At 38.5% G+C, this 26,170-nt stretch overlaps 1 long non-coding RNA gene across 3 annotated transcripts; it reads left to right on the forward strand.

Moving 5' to 3' along the window:
* The first annotated feature begins 1,140 nt into the window (after positions 1–1,140).
* LOC127476503 (uncharacterized) lies at positions 1,141–26,170 on the forward strand. Of its 3 annotated transcripts, XR_007906655.1 has the most exons (5): positions 1,141–1,269; positions 12,715–12,842; positions 14,741–15,067; positions 24,278–24,545; positions 25,018–26,170. It is a non-coding gene; the product is annotated as an uncharacterized LOC127476503 (long non-coding RNA). The 3 variants fall into 3 exon arrangements; XR_007906653.1 differs by having other exon boundaries at positions 24,278–26,170; XR_007906654.1 differs by having other exon boundaries at positions 14,938–15,067; positions 24,278–26,170.

A 26,170-nucleotide genomic window follows, 5' to 3' on the forward strand; every position in this document is an offset into this window, starting at 1 on the left:
TTATTCTTTTTGTTTACACCACATTACCTAATGGGACTGTGTGAAGCTGAAAAGAAAACAATGGATTGACATGAATGTTCCAGTAGAAAAAAAAGGCAATGTCAGTGAGGCCTCCATGCAAGTTAATAATTTGTTTTACTTTATTCTGCATTTGCTCATCTCAAGGAATATTTTCAAATGAAAATCACATGCTTGTACTTTTTAGCTGAAGTTAAGTGCTGAGATAGCAGGTTTTAAAATGTCCGCTGTGGGGATTGGAAGATGTGTTATCAGGAGTGCCTGGTACACACCTCACATGGGGTCCACTCTGAGAATGCTTCTTAGTCATTTCCTTCATCACAAAATCCACCAGTGACATTTCATGTGTCCTTTGCTGCTGGAAACTGTGCTGTCCTGCACCTTGGCCAATGAGATAAAATCATATATTCTATAAAATTACTGAATATTGCATTTCTAGTCCCAGCATCTATTAAAACCATTACTGCTGCCTGCTAAGGAAAGACAGACCAAGTTAGGTAAAGAAAGGTTGAAGCCCAACAGGAATAGTTAATTATTAACTGGGAAGTTAGAAAGAGGGATGCCCCACAGAGTTAGAATATCCCTTGGACTCCAACATGCCCTCCTCCCTGTCATCCATGGACTACTCCTTATATACAGTCAGGTTCATTCTTTCATGCAATAAGATGGAAGGAAAAGCAGATTCTTCTGCTTTTTCCCTTTGTTCTGATTTCTGTCTTTTGTCAGTTAACACACAGTCCAATGAAAGGATGAGAGAAAAGCAGGCACAAGTAAAATTCACTTTAAAGGGGGATTTTACTGGTGCCAAACTACTGTGCCATCAGCAGTTATTGGTTACACACTACAGACTTTTATTTCCCTGCTTGCAGGCCACAGCAACTGCCTGTTGGCTCCAGAAGGCAGATGCCTGCTGCTGGTACATGACCAAAGTAAAATGTAGGTTGCATGTCTCCTTAGCTATTATATGGCCATTTTTCTAAGCAATCTTTGGCTGATGAAGTTCTGTGCTCTCTCATACGGACTGTCACGTGGTGGAGGGAGAGGCGGGGGGTTGATTCCTTGTCTCTATGATTTGTAAAAAGGTAAATGTTTAACTCAGTTTTGGCACTGAGAAGAAGAGCAGAGAGGGTTTTAAAGGCACTTTGCACGTAAGTACTCATGAAACAACATTGTTATTCTCACACAGCAGGCATAAGCAGAAGAAACAGAGACATAACAACTTAGCAATGCAAAATGAGCTCCAGGCATCAGGTAATTGTACCTTTTTTTTTGCTTTTAAAACCCCTAACAACACTGAATCACATGAGGTCAATCTGACCTGTTCTTGATGCTGTTCCCAGCAGTAGAAAGTCTTTGTGACTCACACTTTCAATCAGAAGGACATTTTAGATTATTCACATATGGAGAGAAAAAAGCAAAACAACAAACTGTTTATTTGTATTCATTTTATGACCTGAAAGGGCTCAATTTTTCATGATTTGTACTGAAGTTAGTCTGTTTTAAAAGTATTTATCTAAAAGATGTGAATTCATCATACAGCCTCCAAAACAAATTTATTTAGTTCCATTATATGTGACCTATCTTTCTGACTTTCTTTTAAGATATAAAATATTATGGATAGGTAGAAGCATGTGATCCAGAGAAGCAATGCAACGTGCCACATGTTTGAAATTCAAAGGTACTGGCAGTTCCCTGGGGCAGGTACTTCAGTGTCGTGAGAGCCAGAACCCTCTGCAATGAACACAGTGGCTCTGGATGGCTCAGACATAGCTTCTTGAGGGCAGTGGAGCTGGTGAAGGGTCTGGAGCACAAATCCTATGAGGAGCAGCTGAGGGAGCTGAGGGTATTTAGCATGGAGAAAAGGAGGCTCAAGAGAGAGCCTCATCACTCCTTTTGACTACCTGAAAGGAGGATGTATTTAGGAGGGAGCTGGTCTCTTCTCCCAAGAAACAAATGATAGCACAGGAGGAAATAGCCTCAAGTTGTCCCAGGGGAGGTTTAAATTGGACATTAAGAAAAATGTCTTCATCAGCAGGGTTGCCAAGCACTGGAACAGGCTGCCCAAGGAAGTGGTTGAATCACTATCCCTGGAGACATTTAAAGGACATAGAGACATGGTGTTTGGGGGCATGTGTTAGGGTGCACTTGGGTTAATGGTTGGACTCAATGAACTTACAGATCTTTTCCAACCTAAACAACTCTATGATTCTCTGTGTTTTTGTCAACTGGTTCCTTCATGTTCCATAGCTGGTGCTTCTGTAGAAAGGGTAGAGAGAGACGAGCACTTACCCAGAAACAAAGCATGTAGTCAACAGGAATGGGCATTCTTCCTGGCTCTACAAGGGGTGACTGGTAGAGTCACCAAGCACCTGCAGAAACAAGCCGCGCATCCATTACCAGGAATGCAAGCAGTGACATTATTCTTCCTCTGTTCCTCTGCTCCAGGGACACCGGGTTGCAGGTCAGAGTCAGAGGCTGAACATCATCTCTTATGGCCAACCTCTGCACAGCACTGTGCCCAAACAGGCAGGTCCCAGGAAGAGGCTCATTAGCTGTACACTATCCTAATGGCTGCATGGCTTGCCAGTCAGATCTGGGCTGTGACCACCAGCTGGAAGGACCAATAAAGCAACTTTGCTCCCTAGAAAGTCTGCACTCTCCTGTCAATTCTCTTTGTGAATTTGGTGTATGTAGTGATTTGATTAAAATCAGGGATCTTCCTCCGGCTGAGTAATACGTAGTCTTTTTTCACATGACTTAAGTGTGCAGGTCCCATGCAGTAATGACTTAGGATATAGCCAGAAAAGTTTTGCTGATGAATGTAAAATAACTGCAGGTGCATGTAGAAAAATGTTATCTGTTTATAAACCACTTTGTAGTTAACAATACAAACAATATTAAAAAATGGATGGGGATAAAAAAGTTTAGCTCTCACCACTAATTCTAGTGCTTGTAATTAAGTGTAATCCATAAATACCAAAGGATTGTCCATTTGGACCAGATTATATGTTTCAGTTCCTAGAAGAAGAAAAAATTATTACTTTTTTGCCATGCATTAAATTTAATATTAGTTACCATGTTGGAAAGAATAATGGGAAAAACCTTTCCTTGGGTTGTGAGAAGGTGAAATCTAATATCTTCCAGTTAATCCCATTATGATTATTATATATGACTCTAGTTTGGGTTCATTCATAGATTGCACAAATATTACTAAATAAGGCTTCAGGCAAGTATACATGAATTTTTGTAAATTGTGATCAGGCCTCAGTGCTGTGGCTACCAGGTAATGGATTAACAAGCTGTCAGTATTAAATTCATTTATTTCTCCTTATCATTTAAAGAGCAGGTGGCCTATAACTATACCAATCTGAACACACCACTCTGAAAGACACACAGCTTTTTGCAGAGAAATAGGAGGAGCAGCAGCAGATTTCATTTATCAGGAATAACATTCCCTTCCTGATCTTTCATCTCCAGCACCTAGGTAGACTCACTCTGCTGGTGCTATTGACCCTGCACATTTTATGCAGACTGGGATGGATTGATGATAAATATACTGAAAGTTACTTGCTGTAACTTGAAATTAAGTGAGGCCTTGAAAGAAAAGCCTTCAAAGGACTAAAAATGTGTGCATGCATGTATTTGTTCAGAAAAGCATGTGGTGATCAACTGGACTGTGTTCTGCAGATATGCACATATATGGGTTTCAGTGGAATTGTAAGGTGTGTAAGTCAGTGCAAAATTTGTCTCACCCTTCTCCAAAGTCAAATCAGTCCTGGCTGCCTCTGTCACATAAACAGTGTAAGTTCAGATACAATTGAAATATGTGAATTTACTGAAAAAAAAGTAAAACCAAAAGTGCTGAAAAAGTTTCACAGTTATTTAAAAATAAGAAGGATAACCTTTAGTTTACTCAGGTTATATTGACCCTTTTTCTCCCTCTCTTTTCAGTGTACTAGAGCCAATAAAATATTTGGCCTTGAAAAAATGAAAAAGGGTGGGAAAGAGTTCGATTTTGACCTTTAACTAAGCAGTTCATCTGATTGAATCTCTGTATGCTGAAAAAAATGAAGGCGAGCAAGCAGCAGAATTTTCTTTCAATAGGCAGGGTTTCAGTTTGTATTTCCTACCATCTCACTTGTTTATTCAGCATATTCATAAAAATTACTGCAGCTCCCCATCTTTTACTGCAGTATTCTAATTAGAAGCTGAAAGGATACTGAGGACTCGCTTGGAAAGGATTAGTGATCATGAAACAAACCGAAATGTCTGTCTGCTCCATACCACCAGGCAGCTTTTCTGCAGGTGAAGATAAAGAAGAGTAGAATCAACAAGATTTGTTGAAAGAGTTTTTTAATGCTTCTTATCTTGTCTTACTATGGTGATAAGTGTTGTCAAGGACTGTTTTGAGCAAGAAGTTGAATTACCGTCATCAAAAAGAATGAGGTCATGCTATTGTCAGCAAGACTACTGATGGCATAATGCAATGCTGTGTGCAAGGAAAATTTGAAGAACAGGATAGATCTGCATTAAAGGAGGATTTTTTTTTTTCTGGGCAGGGGTTTTCCCCTCTCTTTTTATAAGACAACTTTTTAATTGGAAAAAACAACAAACAAGAACCCCACAATTGGGAGGTTTTTTCATCATTTGGGAGTAAATAGAAGATACGATTTAGGGGTGGGTATCTCAAAAAAAAAAGATAACAGCCAAATCCTTTCTCAAGGAACTCTGTGTGCTTACATTTGTGAGCCCTAAACATGTGCTAAAAACACCTCCCTTTTCATTCCCAAAGCACTATTGCTTTGAACAGTATTCGGCAAGAATTCAGAAATGCTGTACTTGAGCAATGTGTCATTTAGAAGGCAGTTATAATGTAAAACCATTTAATTAAAAGTAAGTCACATCAGGACCCACTAGAAAGACAATTTATCCTGAAATTACTAAGAATTGATAGATATGTAATTGTTTTGCTATCACCTTTTCCAAAAAACATCACCCAACTAGACCTTAAAATTGTGCCCCAAAAGGTTATTTAGACACAAATGTTGCTCAGGTAAGTCGGAAATCAGCTGATGTTCATTTCTACTTCTCAGGCAGTGACACCACAGGGAAGTCCCCCTTCACAATTTTTTGAATGGAAATATTTTCTTCTTTTTTACCTCCATATGAATGAGCATACTCACATTCGACAGGTGCACTCTTTGCTGGGTTAAAAAGTGGCTGGATGGCAGGGCCAGAGAGTGGTGGGGAATGGTGCCACATCTACTTAGTGGATGGTCACTAGTGGGATTCCTCAGGACTCAGTTTTGGGGCCAGTGCTGTTCTATATCCTTATTGATGATCTGGATGAGGATATTGAGTGTACCCTCAGACAGTTCACAGACGACACTAAGTTTGGTGGGAGTGTTGATCTGCTGGAGGGTAGGAAGGCTCTGCAGAGCTGCACAGGCTGGCTGGATGGGTCGAGACCAGCAGTATGAGATTCAACAAGCCCATGTGCTGGGTCCTGCACTTCGGTCACAAAAAACCCCGGCAGCTCCACAGGTTGGTGTAAGAGTGGCTGGAAAGTGGTCCAGTGGAAGAAGACCTGGGAGTACTGGTCGACCGCTGAACATGAGCCTGCAATGTGCCCAGGTGGTCAAGAAGGCCGGTGGGATCCTGGCCTGTGTCAGAAATAGTATGGTCAGCAGGACCAGGGAAGTGATTGCCTCTCTGTGCTTAGAACTGGAGAGGCTGCATCTTGACTCCTCTGTCCAGTTTTGGGCCTTTCACTACACTGAGGTGATGGAGTGTGTCCAGAGAAGGGTGACAAAGCTGGTGAAGAGTCTAGAGAGTAAGTCATATGAGGCGCAGCTGAGGGAGCTGGAGATTGTTTAGCCTGGAGAAAAGGAGGCACAGAGTGGACCTTATCACTTTCTACAACTACCTGAAAGGAGATTGTAGGGAGGTGGGGATCAGTCTCATCTCCCAAGCAACTAGAGGATACAGCCTTAAGGTGCACCAGGGAAGGTTCATGTGGAACATCAGGAAGAGTTTCTTCACAGAAGGGGTTGTTAAACACTGGAATTGACTGCCCAGGGAGGTGATGGAGTCATCATTCCTGGAGGTGTTCAAGAAACTACCGAATGTGTCACTTACTGCCATGATCTAGTTGACAAGGTGGTGATCGGTCAAAGGTTGACCTCGATGATCTTGGAGTTCTTTTCCAGCCTCAATGATTCTGTGATTCTGTATCCTCACCTCACTTCATTTATGTATATAATTGAAATTCTATGTAAGTTGAAATGGTATTTGAAAAAAAAGAACAGCTACAGGTTTTAGAAAGTTACTTACAGTAGACAATAAAACCATTTTTAGCTTTTTGGCATACAGATGTCCTTTCTTCCTGAAAATATGAAAATTATGTTTTCATAGGACAAATTCCCCAATTGTTTCCTCATTTAATCATAAAATAGATGTTTCTCTCCTGAAAAAACCAAAATTAATACTTAAAATGGTACACATTCAGATATAACTATTTCTTTTTGCTTTTTTCCCTCTCTTCTTCTTTCATTATTTCACCAAATTAATGTTCTCCTTGTGAGATCTTGAAGAATTTGATAAAAGAAACTGATGAGATTAGCCTGCCTTTATCTGAGTTTTTATTGTGACCTATTGTGTATAAAACATTATGTGTAAAGAAGTAAACATATATTTAAAAAAAAAAAAACCACCATGTTTTCCTATCAGTTTTGGGTTTTTTTTTACTTCCGTGGGCAGCACTGACCTTTTTCCCCTGCTTCTAGGAGAAATGTTTGCTCCAAAAATATGTTAACCATCCAGTGTTTTGTTTGAAGTCTATTTAGGGGCTTGCAAAAGTATTCAAGATATACTGAGAAAGAAGGGAGCAAAATAGTTGATACTCTACTTTAAGTTACTGGACTGAAACAAACCCTTAACCATGCTTGTTTCACACACTTTTACAGACAACTATTGGCAAGCCATGTGAATCTAGGAGGTTGGAACTTTTCTCTTTTCATCTGCCCCCTTTCAGTATAAGTTTTTTCCTTATTGTATATCGTACCTACGCAACACTCTGCCCTTTAACATAGCTTGCACTACTGACAGAATGCCAGCCTGCTCTCATCCTGGTTCCACCTTCACATCCCTTCTCTTGGTTACACCTCCAGCCTGATTGCAGCATCCCCCTGCTCCCTTTACTTTGTAGGCTCTCCTTGATAATTTTCTTTTTCTGGTATGTTTATTATAATTCCCTGACCAAGTACTCTTTCCCAATCTTTCCATATGAAAAATTCTTCTGTATGTAAAATGCTTTCAGTTTGCCATTTCAATGGTGTTACGCAAATGAGAACACTTATTCCATTGCTTATCAGATTAATGAATATTTAGATAAATAATGCTTTCTCCAGGCAGCCAGCTTCAGTGTGCCATAAGGCTAATTGCAAGGTGGGGAAGATAAAGACTTTGAACAACCAAGCAGGCGCTGAGGAGGGAAGTCAACCTCTTGGCGGTGATGACCTTCACATCTCACTGTTGACAGAGACCCATAAGTTATCATAGAACAAAATACCTATATTTTGGAACTGTTCACATTAATCAATACACTTCAGTTTTCCTTTGGTTTTCTAAGGATACAAATCCTACACAATTACACTCTTTCTGTTTTTACCCACAAGCACCTAATAGCTGCTTTGGCATTATTTTTTGATAATGGATTGTCCCCTTTCACACACTAACTGCTATCAGTGAGGACTCAGACCAACAGTCCTGCAAAATAGGCATAGTACAGAGGTTTAAATTCATGTAATGTAACCCATTCCCAGGCAGTGTGACTGCAGAAACAAAAGAGGCTCTGCAGCTGTCAGGGAAGTAACCTAGTGAAGTTTGCGGGAATCTGTTAGCTTTAAAAGTCCTTTATCTCAGTCCTGTGAGAAGTTCCTCTACCTGAAGTCTCTCTCTGTTCTCCCATTTGCAACATGTTCTAGTCCAAAACAGTACCAAAGCTGAGATCTTCAAAGGATACAAAGGTATTTAGGAACATAATATCCCTGAAGGTTGATGGCATTTTCCTAATCTTCTCAAGTTGCTTCTAAAAAGGCCTGTTCAACAGCTCTGTGAGTTTGTGTTTTTTTTTTTCTTTTTAATTGCCTTTGCTTTTGGTTCCCTTTTGGATTATAAATCAAAAGGAGCCAATTATCTATTCATATAGCAGTTTGTGGAAAACTTATTCAGCCTAAACTATATGCAAAATTTAGCCACAATTCATCTTAGAATTTAAATACCATTATAAAAATTACAAGGAGCAATAGTCTATCACTAAAATTTAAAAGCATTGGTTTTGAATATAGACAATCTTCCAGGATTAGTTAATACTATTACATTTTTCTTACACTTAGTTGGAAGTACCTGATCTCCTCTCTAGACACTTTTTCTCAGAAAGCAATTGACAATTTGTAATGCTTATTGCATTTAAAAAGTTAATTGCTGTCTAACTGAAGTAGCTTATTATACAAGTACTGGGACTATGTCTGTCTGCCAGTTGAATACACTGAAGTATTCCATTTAAGCAATTTAAATTAAAATATCATTTTATAAAGTTGTTTTGATTTTGATTACATATTGAGATTTTAAATAATTTTGACTTAATTTCAAGGGAGATGGATTCCTTTTGTATAATATCAAATTGTAATAATTTCTATGTGATTAACATTTAATTTATGTCTACATTCTTGGCATATTCTTTCCCTATAGCCACAGTTGTATTATATTTGTTAGAAAAGATGAGTTTTCTGTGCAATGCACTGTGGAGCTGAAGTAGCAAAAAGCATGAAAAAAAAATTCTGTATCTGGAGTTCTAAAACAATCCCCCAGCAGAATGCCATATCACATGTCATCATACAGCCCAAAAAACAGCTCCATAAGAAGACTTCATAATAGAGAGAATTAAAACTATCATGGTGGTTCTATAGTGATGTAGTCACTTATTAACGAAATAGATGACGCAAAGCTCTAAATTAGCCTTTAGCCCAAACTTTTTATGTTTGGGAGACAGTAATACAGTAGCATTGTACTCTCTGCAGCACAGATGGATGCTCTCTCTCTGTCCTTCAATGTCTGCTTCAGGACTCACACACCCAGTTTGAGAAATTAGGAGATACTATGCGCTCCACTCAAATGTGTTTATTCACAAGTGGAAGTGCGCATTTCTCTTCCATTTTGGTGACTGGTACAATTTTTTTGGAGGAGAGGGTGTTCAAAACAGTTGAATTGTCAGAAAAGTGAATACTCTACACTGAATTTGGTGAATGACTCTAGCCAAATTTGATGAGGCAGAAAAAATAAATGTCAGGAGCGGAGAGACAAAGCAGGACATTTTTTTAAAGTAAGCTTTCTAATTTTTCAGCTAAGTTCATGGAGGCACAGATTTTCTAGTCCTTAAGAAGCAGATGAATTGCCTGGAATAGTCCAGTTCAAATAACTTAGATTGCCTCAGGAAGGATGTGAGAAAATCTATGTCTCTGAATACATATTTAAAGTTAAATAACTATTCTAATTTCCATGAGCAAACTGATGAAGAACAAGTATGGACCAAGAATTTAGGTTTTAATTTATACTAAATTTCACCCAGACAAATACTTCATAATTTGCACCATAACAGCTTTGGTCAGTACCACTTTAAACTGAAGTATCCTAGGTAACTGCACAACTCTCCCATATCTTTTCAGAAGGAAATGCCATTAACAGCAATCTGATAGAGCTCATCGGAAACAAGCATCAAGAAGGAATTTACATCCTGTCTTTGTCTCAGGACTTGATCTTGAGTTTAAATATTTGTTTTCCTTTGCTAAGGTGTATAAAGGAACTCATGGATGGTTTGTCAATGTGGGTTTTTTCTTGCTATTGTCAGCTCTTTGTTTTGGAAAGCTGATGTGAAGTATTCCTACTACTAGCTTTTTTGAGTGTTCAGTTAATATACTGTAAATCAAAATACATATACATAATAAAAAAAAAAATCTATAAGGTAACAGCACCAGTACAGCATCTGAAGTCATTTAGAAAATGACAGTCTTTGTAATGATACGGGAAAAGCAGAACAACACAATCCAAAGGATAACTTTTAAAAGCTCTGCCAGGGGACGTTAAGGTTGGATATTATGAAGAAATTCTTTACAGAGAGGGTAATCAGGCATTGGAATGGGCTGACCAAGGAAGTGGTGGATTCTCCATCCCTGGAGGTTTTTAAGATGAGACTGGATGTGGCACCTAGTGCCATGGTCTAGTAACCATGGTGGTAGTGGATCAAGGGTTGAACTTGATGATCTCAGAGGTCCTTTCCAACCCAGCTGATTTTAAACTGAAAATGACTGAAACGGAAAACTTGCATCTGAAAGACTTTGAATTCTTACAGAGAATGAAGTCCTGATTTTGTTCCTTGGATAAATATTTGCTCTGCCAGTTTTTTTTGTGGATCTGCCTCTGCTAAATCTCCTAGAAGTTCATCAGATCTGCATTTACATCCTACTCCCTTCTATGTTATATGCTGAGCTTCTTCAGATGTTTCTTTTTCAAAATATATGAAAAGAATTTCCTTTAGAAGATTGTGTAATTTCTGTCAATGAAAAAGGACAGAACAATTGCTTGACTCCATTACAACAGCAGGTAGTCTACTTCCCTTAGTCCAGGCTGTAAGATGAGATGAAAAAAGAGCAGGAAAGTAGAGGAAATCTCTTTTAAGGTTAACAGGTATCTTTAAACACAAATTCTATCTCACCAGCCTCAAACTTTTATTTTTAGCTAAAAAGGAAAATCTAAAGGATTAGATTTTTCCATCTTCTTTACCCTCAAACAAATTTTACTTTAAATAACCTGTCTAGTAATCCTAACCACCAATGTTCAGCAAATTTTTTATTGACTTTGCTATTTTATTTCCAATTGCTTAAATGGTTGTGCATTGAAAACAAAAAGTTGGTTGCACTTATTTCAGTGAACAAGTCTCACCTGAGATTTTTGAATCTATCCAAATGTAGACACTTAATCAGCATGGGCCAAGAGAAGAAAAATGAAGCTAATGACCTTCACACTGAAAAAAAACCAAACCAACCCAACAACAATAACAACAACAAGTACAAAAAGGCAGAAAAGAATTGATTGCAAAGGGCCAGATCCTGAAGGACTTTAAGCATCCTTAGGGCTGCTAAATTGACTGAAGATGCTGGCACTTGGTGGTCCTGAGAATTTGCATCTAACAGAAAATCTAACTGCATTTAACCACGTGAAATACTGTTATAGTCTACGCTTCTATGCCCCACAGTTTTGCTGTCTCTTTTACAGTGAGGATTTTATTCCAACTCTGGGTCTTCTAGGTGACTCCATACTCAAAATGACAGAAGAACCTACAAGGCATGTGGGTTTTTGTATAGCATCTAGCATTTGTTGTATCTACAGAAATCACATGCCTGAAATGTGTTAACCAATAACAAATGGAAAAATATTTTAACTGAATTAAATATCTTTTTTCCTTCCCTTCTTTTACATTAACAGACAAATTGTTGTAGAGCTCCTTACAATGCTGTGACACTTTAACTTTGCAACTTGCAATGCTATTATGCATAACGGGGTATAGTGTTTCATGTGACATGCTTTTGCCTTGATTTCCAAGTCCTTGATAAGGCTGTCTGAATTACTAACAGATAGGACATCGGAAGGAGGTCACTTCAGGGACCACCTAAAGGTTTCTGAGGAATTTGCAGTTAGGTGAATTCTCATAAAAGAGCTGAGTCCAGACTGAATCAGAGAATCACAGGTATCTGAGTCAGTACAGCAAGAAATTAAGCAGAAAAAGTTCCACATATTCTTCAGTTAGAGGCAACAGAAAAATCCTACAGCACCACTCCTTTTTGTACTACATTACCAGTCACTCTTGAACAATGATGCTCAGATCATAGTTGTGTATTAATCTTATCACTTTTCACTTTCATCTTGGCCATTTATTTTCTTACTTATAAGGGCAGTGGGCTATCCCCTACTTTTGTACAGTCCCAGAGATTAAAGACTTATGTAGAAGATTTGTGTCAACTAATGCTTTCCTTTTTTTGCCTTTTCTTGAGGCTATAAGGAGGCTATGCTATGAGGAGAGTTGCCTGAAGAACTTACCCCTCCAAATCAAATACTTTTACAATCCCAACCCCAAAAGCTTTTGAAGCTAATATATACTTTTTCCCTCTAGTTACACATGCTAAGTTTTCCAGAAATCCCTTTAATACAAATATGTATAATACACACACACACACACACACACACACACAGAGAGAGAGCATTATCTTGGCAAGGAAGAAAGGACAAAAAGACTTAGCAGCAAATTATTTAGATAAGAGCTAAAAATCCATAAATGACTAGAAAGTCATCTTGTTCTTGTGTTCTGTTTTCCTCCTTAAAATATTGCTATTCCAGAGCAGTGTGAAAGAGGAGCTTCGGGAAATGAAACCCTTCCTACAATCACAGAAGAGGATCAGAATGGGTCACCACTGTCCCTAACATGTATCTTGGTCCTGTCCACTCATCCCTATGTGACAAGTTCAGTCTCCTGTGACTTCCCTAACCCACTGCCAGCTAGGTTAGCCAAAGTAGCAAGAATTAACAGAACACACCCATCTGTCCCTTAGAAATGAGGATGAAATGCAAATATGCCTGTTTCAGGTAAGCCAAAAAGAAGCTATCAAATTATCTTCACCTTCAGCCCCTGCAAACTGGGATCAAGAGTGGTGGAAGATCTTCTGTTGACAAGTTCCCTCGCACGACCAGTGCTGCAAAAAGCTGTCAATAAGGTGAGGTCTAGTAAGCAGACTGTAATTAACTTCATTATGTAAAAGGACTGAGGAATGGAGAGTGAGAAGGAGAAGAAATGAAGTAAGAAATGTGTCCCCCAGGTAAAGTTGCCCAATGCCAGCATGCTGGGATGTACACAACCTCTGGAAGCAGAGGGCTCAGAGAGCCTGCCCTGTGGCTAGCTTACTGCCCAGGCAGCCTGTGAGACACTCTGTCTGACTGTCTCCTTAAGGTAACCTGCAGGATATGCCCCAAATGGTGAACTTGTAATTAGAGTAAGGGCTAATGACTGTGGTGGTGACCCCAAGCTGGCAGACATGTGACCAGGCTGGGTAGAGGGCCTCTTCCTCCAACAGGGATCAAGGTCAACCTCCAAAGCAGTAAGGAAAAACACAGGTGCAAGAAAAAACTTCATGTCCCTAGGAGAGGTGGCCACTCATGCTAGCACTGCCCTCCCCTCCTCCAGCTGTGCCACCTGCACCATCACTGCCCAGCTTTGCCCCTGATTCGCCAAGGCAGGGAGAAAAAAATATATCAAGTTTCCCATTTATCAAAACACTATTGTAACAATGAGCTGTTGCTGCACCTGCTTCCTTAGTGCCGAGTGAACGGCCACAGCTCACCTCCCACCACAAAGGGGAGCCTGGCCAGTGATGATTAACTCCAGCAGAACACAATAGTCAACATCTGACCCGCCTGTGTGCCAAGGAGCATGTTTTCCTTGTTTATCTTGCACAGCAAGTTTTTAGCATCGCTTTTTTACAAAGGCCATGCCTACTCTAGATTCCCAGACGGTGAGTCAGCCGTGGTCCCGGGTGAACCTGGACTCACGTGGTGGAGAGTGAGGAAACTTCACCCTGTGGAAGGGTCAGGCATGCTTGCCACCAGAGCACGTTCAGATTTTAAAAAACAAACCTGTTTCCTACCACCACACTTTAGCCTCGGTCAGCATGTAAACAACTCATGGAGGACTGGATCTCAGCACTAACTGTGCTACGCGTGCTCCCTGCCTATCTTTTCAGCCTGAGGGTTGCAGCAAAGTGTGTGCTTTTCACCAATGCTCAGCATTTTATCTTTGTTGTATAGAAGCATTATTAGCTTTTTTTTTTTTAATCAAGTTTGAGTAATCTGTGTACATTACAGGTCTGTCATGTTTTAGTTCTTAAGCCAACCAAGCTCTCAGTCTAACATACAGGGTGTGGATGTGCTGTCTTCAGCAAAACTCAACAAGAAGAACAGGCCTCTGAGGTCATGAGCAGCCAGTTAGAAATTAGAGTAGCCCTGAGGCAAAGGAAATTCAGAGGCAGTGGAAGGTTTCAGTTAAGCAAGAAAAAAGTCCAACATTTAGAGGTTGTACTACAAGGACATTTGCATCCCACAGCATTTGTCATCCTAATAAGTAGCTTGTTAGAAGTCAAAAATATACAGGTAATGATATTTTGCACCACCTTCCCACTTTTCTAGAATACTGCAATGAAATATGCAATTCCCTTTTGTTAGAACAATACAGATAATATTCTGCAAGTATATCACATTGTGCTATGAAATGGGGAAGAGTTGTCATGAAAATGAAACTTATTATCACTGCTAAAATGGCCCCAAAGTGCCTCAAACCTTAGGTAGATTAGAAAGTGAGAGTGTTTGCTCTTCTGCTTATGCTGCAGTGGGCTTTTGCTCTATCCTTCATTCTGGGTGTGTGTTATCTTCATAGCACTGCTGTGTTATGAATCTAATGGTATGCAATACCAAGTGAGGCCAACCCCATGTAACAGTGCCATCTCACTGTCTGTGATGCTGCTGTAGCACTACCCCATGAAGTCCAGCCCAGGTCTGCTCAGGCTACGTGGCCTCAATATCCTTCTACTTTTGTTCTCTGACACTTTGTTTATATTTTCAGAGCTTACCCTGTGCTATGAGTTGGATTGAGGGAAGTGATGGCATGGTGGGAATACGTGCTATCATGGAGATATGAAGAGTGTTTGGAAGAAGAGTAATGAAAAGGAGTCAACCTCCTCAGGGCATCCATGCACTGCATACTCCCACCATTCACATTGTCTGACCTACCTTCTCTTAACATCTTCTACCCCCAACCAGGACAATTTGCTTCATGGGTCTGGTCCCAGTTTAAATTTCATGGAAGTCAAAGTGGCAGAAGTAGAAATGTTCCTCCCTTATTATGGACCCTGAAGTATGCATGATTTAGTGGAGAGCTGTGGAGACCAAGGTAGTATACCATTTAAAAATTTGTTTGTTGATTTACTCTCCTTGTAATTACACATTGGTTTCATTATTCCTATTTATTAAAGAACTAAATATAATTAAAGTTTTGTCTTTGAGCTGAGTGAGATTTTGTTCGATTACTTTCCACAATCTCTTCTCACAGGCAGGGTTAGTCTGGACCTTGGTGAAAGCTGTGAGCTGCAGATAGGTATGCCAGAGATTTTCCACACAATGCCCACAAAGTTTCTGAGACTGATTATGTCGTAGCTTATTTTCAACTAATGTCAAAACAGAAAAAGTCAAGCCATAAGTCCACATACTGAGCCATTCTTTGCAAAACAGAGGACCTTTATGAAGAAGCCAGCATTCGTGGTACACTATCATAAGTGTCCAGCAACTTGTGTAATGGGCATACACATCATTCTGAGGTTTCCCCCATAGAAAATCATGCTGGAAATCATGATTTCCATCTCCAAGACTCATTTGTCCCAGAAGTTTTTCATTTTATAAATGAACATATCGTTTAATTTGAAGTCATGGTATGGATCTTAGCTTGTTGAGTGGCTGTTTTTAGAAAGCATTGGTAACATATGTGGGATAGTGGAGTTTTGTTTTGGTTAGAGGTTTTATGGAGGGGTTTTTTTTTTCTTAACAAGTACAGCAACACAGGCTGGATGGATTAGAGTACCTCAGACATGTCATCGTTTATATTGTCATGGACTGTCACAATGATTGGTGTTGAGAAAGGATGCGATGAAATGTTTATGTGGAAAACTAATCGTTGTTTAGTGGTTTTTATTGACACTTTGCCTGGTATGTGCTACAATGTTTTGGGGGGGGGAGAGGGTGGGTTATTTTGCTTTTAACTGTCTAGCTCTTACAATTGGTCTAATTCTGCTCCTACTGAAAACTTTGGGCATTTTACCATGCTGGTGACCAGGCCTGGAGCCAATATGTCTACAAATGAAATAACATAAGCCCCAAGTCTACAACAAGCTCTGAGCAGAAGGAATTCCATATCCATATATGAGATCTTGCTCAGCCGCAAAACACGTCAGCATTAAGCCAGATTTTGTGCAGAGCAGCTATATAAGAGCAACACTTTAATTTCGAGGTACTGCTTTAATACTAAAATGTCAGCTGCTGTTTTCCAGTCTGGGAAGCACATCTGAATTCTTGGTACTGTTTGCCTTGCTAAACAGTGGCATTAAGCTTTAGCTTCACCTCTTTTCCTTAGAGAAAACAAGTTTCCACTTGGAGAAACCAGTTTCTATTCTCCACTGTGGATGCAAGGTGTAAGGGTAAGCAGACTTCTGGCCCTACACTAAACTTGAAGAAAATATAAAGGAGCTATATTTTTATTTCTAATAAAAAGTGTGTCTTTTTTTCCCTCATGCCAGTCTGATCCAAAATTGGATGCACTCCACTTTAAAGAAAGGCAAGGGAGTGTTCTAAAAATATCTAGGGTAATGACATTCATCCCAGACAGAGATCTGTCATCCCAGATCTGGTACCGCACAAAAAACCCAAACAGTTTTCCCAGTGTTGGTCCTTCATCCACTTCACCTGGCTAACCATACCAGCAAATCCACTAGTCAGAGGATGTGGGAGCAGCACCTCAGGAGGGTGAATTTCCTTTACAGCATTTGGCTGGAGGGTAGATGCTTGCTCTAAAGACTCTTTTTCACAAAAGGTTGTTAAGGCAATCCCTAGGGTGTGAGAAAACAGGAGGCGAAACTCAGTACAAAGGAACAAAAACAACTGCACAAGGCTTCTGCCTTCTATAACAGGGACGAAAAAAAAGTTCTTGACTTTCACATAACTTCCACCTCCTGGCTTTCTGTCAGCCATTCCCCAGGCAGTGGAGAAGGTTGAATTTAAAATGGAGGTTAAGGTATGCCCTGGAGCATATTTAAGCCTTTTTAATTGTTCTTGTGATGATCTGTACTTTGTAATATGCGAGAGGCAGTGGGCATCCTACTGGCCTCTCTCTTCCCCCATCTCATCCTAAGCTTCAGATAGGTCCCATTTTATACCTAACAAAGAAATAGAGGTTGAAATTATGCCTTCATCAAGCACAGAAAAGTCAGACAAGTTTGGGAGTTAATGTCCAGGATTACTGGAAACATTACCTAAAACAATGGTTTTCTAAAACCCACTTGTCAAAGGATAGATGCCTGCAACTGAGACATTGTCAAAGATTAGACTCCAACACCGATGCATCCTGCTGTAAGGTAGCAGTGGGACAAAAATCAGGAGAATGAGCTGGCAGTGAGGAGGTGTCATGTCACAGCCATTTTCTTCCAAGTTGGTTTGTCCAGCCAGACTGAAGCCTTAGTCAAAACAGCCTTCTTTGGTAAAACAGTAGAAGAGTCAACTTGGTGTACATTTCAAACGATACAATATTTCTTCATAGCAGCTTCCTAATCTAAATGAAAGTTATCATTTTTTGATAGGCATGCTTTCCCTGTCTTTCTATGTTGTCTTGGCACAGAGTAGTTCTCTAGGTCCACTAAGTTTTGATGTGTGTACATTGGTATAATTTTTTATTTCTGTGGTATAGATTTCTGCATGTATGTGTGTAGAAATTAAGTTTAAGAGACTAGACTGAAATTCAGCATTCAAGAAACAGGAAAAATATTGTTCCAACTGCAGTTTGTCCTCTACCCCACCTCTTCAATGGCACCATTCAGGCTGAAAAATTTAGCTTGGTGTGAATTATTCACTCCTTGCTGTATCTTTAATTCCAGGGAGATGAACCTGTTGCAGACCTCAGTTGCACCTATACCCAAAATAAAATTAATTTATTTACAAATACATTTTGCACCTCTTACAATATCTTTTGCATGTTTAGTCTTAGCTTAGCTGATAAAAGGGATTTATAAGGATGGCACATGGAGAAAACAGAGCTGTGCACCCAGATTTTCCTTTATGTACCACTTTGAGGATGTGAGCACCACTTGTAAGCGTAGTGGCAAATATAGAAGGCTACCTGAACAGTGGGTAATTATGTTAGCAACAAGGGACATACTACAAATAAGGCAGAGTTTTGTAGTTAACTTTTTAAGGCATAACGTGAAAACAATAAAGAATTTTTAGATATGGTATTTTATTTAGTTATCATGTTAATAATTGAATTCTGATTAACAGTTGTAATTAATCATTATCTATGGATGCTTAGGAAACTGTCAATAGCCATAGTGGGTTCAATCAGAGAGCCATGTAGTTCAGTAGCCTGTCTCCAGCAGTGGACACGAAGAGGTATGCAGGAAACATAAGAGAGTGAGCACATATGATGCAGTGGCTAAAATACATCTACCAGAACTTTCTAATCAAATAGCAGAAGCTCCCAAAGGAGGAGTAATGTTATGTGTCTCCAAGCATAGGTCTCTGTGCTCACTGAATTTACTTTGGAAATTACAAAGGAAAACTTTGGGTTTGGAGATGGCTCTAATACTGGAGAGATTTGCACAATATTTAGGAAAATTGTGAGGATCTGTAAATTATTCTGTAATGTGTTCATGAGCTCATGGATAATAGTGTTCCTTAATTTGACTATCTAAGACTAAAAAACCAGAGGCAATTGTGGTCTTTCTTGATGATGTTGGGGTCACAAGACATAGATTAAATTTCCAGAGTTGTCCTGAACAGAAAGTATTTAGGTGGTCATGGGAACACCTGGTGCTCAGAACCTTTTGTAAGCGGAGTGCATTTATATGGGAGCTCTGTTTCCTTTTTAGCAAGCAAAACAGTCAGCAAAGATGGGAACTGAATATCCAGATCATTCAGAATAACACCTAACTTGCCTATTATGTTACAGATTTCTCCCACATTTATGATTCAATTTAAGAGGTAATTTCAATGAAATTGAACGTTGTGACTGTACAATAGACAGTTACTAAAAGATAAATGCTGAAAAGATATATTTTCAGAGGAAAAAAATAGGGTTTTTTAATGACGAAAGTTTAGTTCCCTTACATGTATTATTATTATACCTTCTGAGATAATATTATTTGTGCAATGTGATAAATTATTTTCTGCTATCCATAGGAAGTGAAAAGATTATACTTGCTTTTATAATTCATTGTTTTTGATTAAAAACCTATATTCTCTTAGCCAAAAGATGGAGCAAGCCACTGAAGGCTTAGTCTGCATTTCAGCTCTCCAGAGATTATTAATCAACGTACTCCTTCTCCTTTTATAATTAATTAAGCAACAATCATATAGACCAACATCTTGCACTATCTGAACCAGAGGATCAGAAATGTTCAGTTCAGGATTGTGACAAGACTTTTAATGGCTAACACTGAGTTTATATGGTACACTTACTGCAAAGACTGCATTAAAGGAAAAGTAAGGTTAAACACCAAGCACTGGGATTTCAAATTTCCAGTATTTAAAACAATGAAAAATTAAATAGGTCTGGAAAATTTAATTCAGACCTTTTGTTCAAAGGCTTTACACCATAAGTCTGTGTTTTGTTTTGTATAACAACTTGACCTCACATTGTCCTTTGCCATCTTTTCTCCTTCCCCTCTCTCCCTCTCTTTTATTTCTCTTTCTTTTTGTTTTTTCCCCTAGTCTAATTTATTATTCCATCTTTGCTTCCTTTCTTTCTTCCTCATCCTTTAGTGCTTGCTGCAGCAGGCACAAGGAGCCTCCGGGGTCTCGGTTCTCATGTCTAAGCACTATGACAGCCCAACAGTGAAATGGCAGATCCACATTAACTTCTACTTCCCTCTCTCATATGTACTCAGTCAGTTTGTTGTTATATTAAAAAAGAAAAAAAAAATCCAGTCATCAGTTAGGGATTTTAAGAGAATGTAAGATGTTTGGTGGTTTATGCAGGTAAATCTGACAGTGAGATTCAATCAAACCTTGGAGAAATGATGATTTATTATTTTTATCTAAGGCAAGGCAAAGGCAAATGGAATCACAGTCACTTTATATGAATAGAGGAATCTGTATTTACAGATGCATACGTATGTGTAAACATGCTAGCTAATAGCACACATTATTTCAGAGCTGATCTGTAGGACAGGCTTCCAGAGTAACTGCTTTCTTAGATGTATTCACAATGGATATTTTGTCATCGTCCTCCCAGGCTTGTGGTGTCACAGGTCGTTAGTGGACATTATCTATTGTGAAAGCAATCTTGAAAGCATTGTGATCTTTGAGCTGCCTAAGCTCACCAGGAGCTGATCATACAGTTGAAGAACAACTTGAATTAATACTTAGCAGGCCACATGCAAATGGGACACGATGATGGCAGGGGAAATGGCTATTCTCATGCTGCTGAAGTTTACTTTGAGGGACTGGTAGACAGCATGTATCACAGAATCACATGATCACTGAATGATTGGACCTCTGGAGATCCTCTAGTTTAAACCACTGCTAAAGCAGCTTCACCTAGAGCGAATTGCACAGGTCGTGTACCAGGACCCCACAACGAAAGGCAAAGATGGAATGATATCCTCCATGACTGCACTAAAGGAAGAGTTCCCTTCAGTAATACTTGTCTCAAGAACAGATCCAATGCAGTTGGGCATTCTGACAGCTGCAATGGGTACAGGACCATCACAAACAGTACACAGCCATGATAAAGCAGCTGTGTCCCACCTCTCATAGAAATTAACTTTCCAGTGCAGAAATTACTATGTCCATTAGCTCTACAATGTAACAGAGGTGGTGTGCCTCTTTGAGGTAGTACTTGCTTCTTAACAAATAGCATAAAACTACATCTGTAAATCAGCAGTTCTCTAGTAACCATCCTTCAGCTGCTTTGCCATTAGGCAAAGTCAAGACTATCATGAACTAGCAAAAATGGGCTTTGCAGCCACATCAGAAGATTTCTGGCCCACCGTCAAGTGGCACTCAAGGTGGCATGGTGTGGAAGATGACATGGTCCTCCAAAGTCAGACACGAAAGAAGGTATTTTTTATGACACGTTATCAACCTGACATCTCTGTGAAGACACTGGCAAAGATTCACACTGGTGTCAATTACAGATTTTCCTGTGCATTGCCTTCCGCAAAAGGAATATGGGCACAATTTCACTACCTAAGCCAGTAGTGGTAACTAAAAAAGGATATGCATGTTACTTCCAATGTGATAATATCAATATCCAATATCCATATGTAAATGGTGTCCAGAATGACACCTGTCTGGGTCATTCTTGTTAGTAAAAGCTTTTTATTCTTTTGGTTGTTGGTTGGTTTTTGAAAGCTTTCTTTCACAACCTTACTGGTAACATCTTGGTTTAGAGGTGTCAGAGCAACATGAATTCAATATTTTGTTATGTGGTGGGTCTTGAGGTCAGCAGATTGCAGACATTACAGGAATGCTGTGATTGCTATACAGCCCTTATTAGGGTGATCACTGAAGATTTAAAGGGTAAGAGACATTCTGAAGCCAGCCAGTCTTATATACCATATAGATGCACCCAGATGTTCTAGAGATGCCTTAGGAATCTGAAGCATCAACAAGACGAATCACACCAAATTTGGGACTCTGTGAGTAGGGTAGAACTTGAAAGGGCCCTAAGAGCAAGAATAAGCTTGGGGCATAAAAGCATAACAGGCAGAGCTGAGCACAACTATCCATTATGCCTCCACTCCCAAGGTATAGATGCACATTTTTCGAGTATGTTGGGGATTAGTTATTGTAATAGCTGTGTATGGAGTTATATTGATGGAAAGTAATGAAAATATTGCCTAAATTGGCCACTTCATAGAATCACAGAATATTCTGAGTTGGAAGGGACCCACAAGGGTCATCAAAGTCAAACTTCTGGCCCTGCACAGGACAGAATCACATCATGTGCCTAAGAGCATTGTCCAAATGCTTCTTCCAGTCTTCACGAAGCTAGCTACTAAAATATTTACAGGCATGCCATAAGATGGAATAATTAAGTGTAACATTAATGGATTTCATAGTAGGTGGTATGAGTATCCTGTAAGTGTATGAGTAGCCTGTAACAGCATCTTTTTGCTTTCAAATTCCCCAGACAATGTGAGATTTTTTCTTGGTATGGTCTTGCCTTCACATTAAACACCATCATACCTCAAAGACCACATAGATGTTTGGTTGCCTTCTCAGTCAACCAGTTAAGGAGAAGCACTATGTGCCTGTATACTCACTGACAAGCAAAAAGAAAGACTGCAGTCGTTTACATCCTTTTATTTGTTTTAGGTTAACAGCCTCATTGACCTCGTTAGGTTAACTTGGCACCTCTTTGTACTTGAGGAATATTTCAATTAAAAAGCAGACTGCAGAAGAAATTGTTTGCTACCAAAATACAATGCAGGCTTTTCTGAGCATTATTATTATTATTAAAAAAATAATATTATTAATATAATAATATGCAGTATTATGAATGTTGTACCACAGTTTAGTAAAGTACACTTGAGTGCTTCTCAGTATTAGCAAGGCTTATGGACAGACTGATAAGCCTCCAGTGAAAAATCTTAAAACACAAAAACAAGTAAATCAATGGAATATACAGCTTGTTGTTTTCATTAATTTTGCATAAGTCAGTTATAATACAAATATTTCATTTGTGGCTGCATCCAGGGTGTCTCATATGCTTGTGCACAGGACACAAAAGGTAAATCCAGAATTATAAAATCCACCATACTTTCCCCCGTGATTCAGGATTATACGGGATTTGTTTTCTCAAATTGTTTACATTTTTTTACAATCTTTAATACCCATATAATTTCATATAAATATAAGATGCTTAAACATCGATGAAAATATTCTGAATCTTATGAAAAGAAAAATAATGTGCAATTTACTAAAGAACACCAAAGAGAAGTGGTACTCTTAGTCAGAATTTGAAAACTATTAATAAAAAAATGTCTTTGGAGATTGCAAGCACCCTTGGCAGTAAAAGGGCTTAATGTTTTTGTTTCTTCTTCAGTGCAATGAAAGCAAATGATTTCTATGGGGAATAGTCTTAATTCAGTGCTGCATATTCCATTACCTAAACTAATAGTGGTTTTTAATGCAATACGTTCAAGATATTCATAAGAAGTAATTTTTTTCATAAAGTTTTCTGCAAAGAAACAAAACAATGAGAAATTAATAATTCATATGTTTCACAGGGACAGGGACACATTTCATTTACTTGTAAAAATAAAAACAATGTATGTTGTAAAGTAGTCTGTGTAATATTGGATCAAATTCAGTGTTATTAAAAGTTGGTGTGACCTTGAGGCCTAAGGTTCAGGAAAGAAAACTACTAAAACTGTACAGAAAAAAACAACTTTGAGGTCTGTTATAGAAAAAGTAGAAGACTGGGGAATATGGTTTAAAAAAATTTGAATGAAATATTTTCTGTCAATGAGAACAGTGAGTCCCCTTTTAGAAATGTGCAAACGGATATTACTCCTTATCCACTTCAATTCATCAAAATAGTTCTACAATTACAAAAAATTTTAAAGGGGTATTTTATTTTAAAACATACAGAATTTAATTTTTTTCAGTTCTTTTCTATTGCAGGTTTAGATTCAGAATTTACAATTGTTTCTTAATATTGTATTGGGTTAACTGCTCAGTGAATAATAGGATAAATGAAGCTGGAAGGGAACTCTCAATATCAGCTAGTCCATCCCCCTGCTCCAAGCAGGGCTGTCTTCAAAGTTAGAGTAGGTTGATCAGGGCTTTGCTCAGCTGAACTCTGAAATTCTCCAAGGATGGAGATTCCACAGCCTCCATGGCAAAACCATGACCTAATGATATAATGATATAATAGTATTATTCCTAGACCTGCCTTTTTTTTTTTTTTTTTAATATGTGGGGTTTGTATCTGAATTCCAACTTTAAATCCTGTTTACATGACACCTAAAGCTGTACAAGTCCTGAATTTCTTTCTGCTAGGTCAGTATGTTGAATGCATTTCTGTTACTTTCAGTATTTTAATTATATGTATGCAAAAGACACACCAATAGACAAAAAATATAATACTTTTAGGATGTCTTCAGTGTGTACAGCAATCTAATGCTGAATTCATTGCAGTAGTGCTGAATAAGTTTAGTATGCTTGAAAGTGTTTAATATAATTACTATAACAAGTATTACTTCTATGGAATAAGTACATTAGTTTAAGTTCTTTCCATCTTCTTAAAGTAGTAATTAAAGTTTAATGTCAATAGATAATTCACTAGAAAATGCTCATTTTCATTCTTTTTCTTTTTTTTTTTCTCTCCTAAAAGAAAGTAAAAAATTGTCTTTTTCTCCCAGAAGAATCCATAAATGCTACGAGTCTGGCACATGACGAGTCTCGGTTGACTAAACTCAAATTAACTAAACTTATATCACTAATTTGTGAGTTCTGAAGAGGAATCCAGGTTATTCCTTGAGAAACAATATTTTTGACATTTGAAAGAATATCTGCATCTTTGAGAGATGGTACGCATTATTGTAGACACAGATTGGGAAGACCTGTTTTGGAGATGATGAGGAAAGTCAAACCAAATTGTGGTAAGTTCTGTAGGCACTCGTGAGAAGCTAAAGCCAACGGAGTGGTGCCATAAATTTTTATTTTATTCAAGGTGGGGGAGACATTGCACTGTCTAGTGCTCCTTCTGCTGAAAATATCAAGCACAGAGAAAGTGATGAGTTTGGTTTTTAGTATCCACCCTAAATTCAATCAGCAAGATTAAAATCCACTACGATGTGCATGCAAAGCATGTATCTCCTACAAACAGAAAATGCATTCTGAGTGCTCTTTCATCTGCCACAGTAGACCAGAGTTACACTGCTCACCACTCCAGAAAGAATTTAAGTTGATGGTGGTGGGTTTGGCTTTTCTGTTTTGTTTTTTTGTTTGTTTGGTTTGGTTTTGGTTTGGGTTGGGTTGGCTTTTTGTTGGTTTTGTTTGTTTGTTTGTTTGTGGGTTTTGTTGTTGTTGTTGTTTTGTTTTAATTATTTTTTTTCTATTTTTATCTTAAAGCTGCTCTGTTATTGTGAAACCCTAATGGTCTTCCTACCACTCAAACAGCCAGAATTTGTGAAGTTATCCATTATGACAATGTTATTAATTCACTGTAACAATAAATCATGACTATCTCTAGTGCATTCTGCATGTTGAAATTCATATAATTATATTAGTTAATAATGGGGGATTTCTATTTGTTCTCCTTTGTTGTTTTGAGTAATTTTTTCCAAAGAGCTCTTCATGAAACTTTCAAGTGTCTCCTACCCATGATTCCTTGTAGGTGCTAGGTTGTCTTATCACATATAGTGTAAGGAATCCCTTCTTCCTTCTCCTTTTTTTTTTTTAATGACTGTAATTGCTACTTGAAAACTCTATTCACCTTCTTTTGAGAAAGCACATAGAAATACAAAATCTCTTCAAAATTAAGCAGTCCATAATAATAAAATAGAACAAGACAGTGTTTATCTATTGACACTAACATGATACGTTCAGCTAAATTGAAATTTGGATTATATATCTTTCTGTGTGTATTTAGAAAAACATTTACCCAACCACAACCTTTGCTTCAGTTTCTTGAAGGATAGATTTGCTTTATTCTCACCTCAGTGACTACGCAAACTATCCAGCCTGGCCTGCAACAAAGGAAAAAGTTCCTTTGTAGTGGTGCTATGAAATGAATTTGAAAGAACTGGCCACACAATTGCTATGAATTTTCCTCCATCAATTTTAGGTAATGCTCTCAGATTGCTATCTGAGATTTCCTAGGGAAAAAAGTAGGTCCCAGGACTTTTACTTTTTTCCAGTTTACCTACAACACATGCAACCTAACATGGCTTATGCTATGGAAACAAAGTGTTGATTCTCATTAAGAACAATGTCAAACATTGGAGCTATGGTGCAGATGATCAATTTGCTAAGATGATTTGGGTTTAGCATAACACAAACATGTAAACATGCAAACATTTGTCATCTGGAAAACATAACAGAGTTTCCTGTCTCCAAAGTCAGACAGGAAAGAAGGTATTTTTTATGACACGTTATCAGCCTGACTTATCTCTTTGTTAAGACACTGGCAAAGAAAGATTCACACTGGTGTCAATTACAGATTGACCTGTGCACTGCTTTCCACAAAAGGAACATGAGCACAATTTCACTACCTAACCCAGTA

This window comes from Manacus candei, unplaced genomic scaffold (assembly GCF_025592945.1).
Source record: "Manacus candei isolate 608988 ecotype Guabito, Panama unplaced genomic scaffold, ASM2559294v1 h1tg000049l, whole genome shotgun sequence".
Lineage (NCBI taxonomy): Eukaryota > Metazoa > Chordata > Aves > Passeriformes > Pipridae > Manacus > Manacus candei.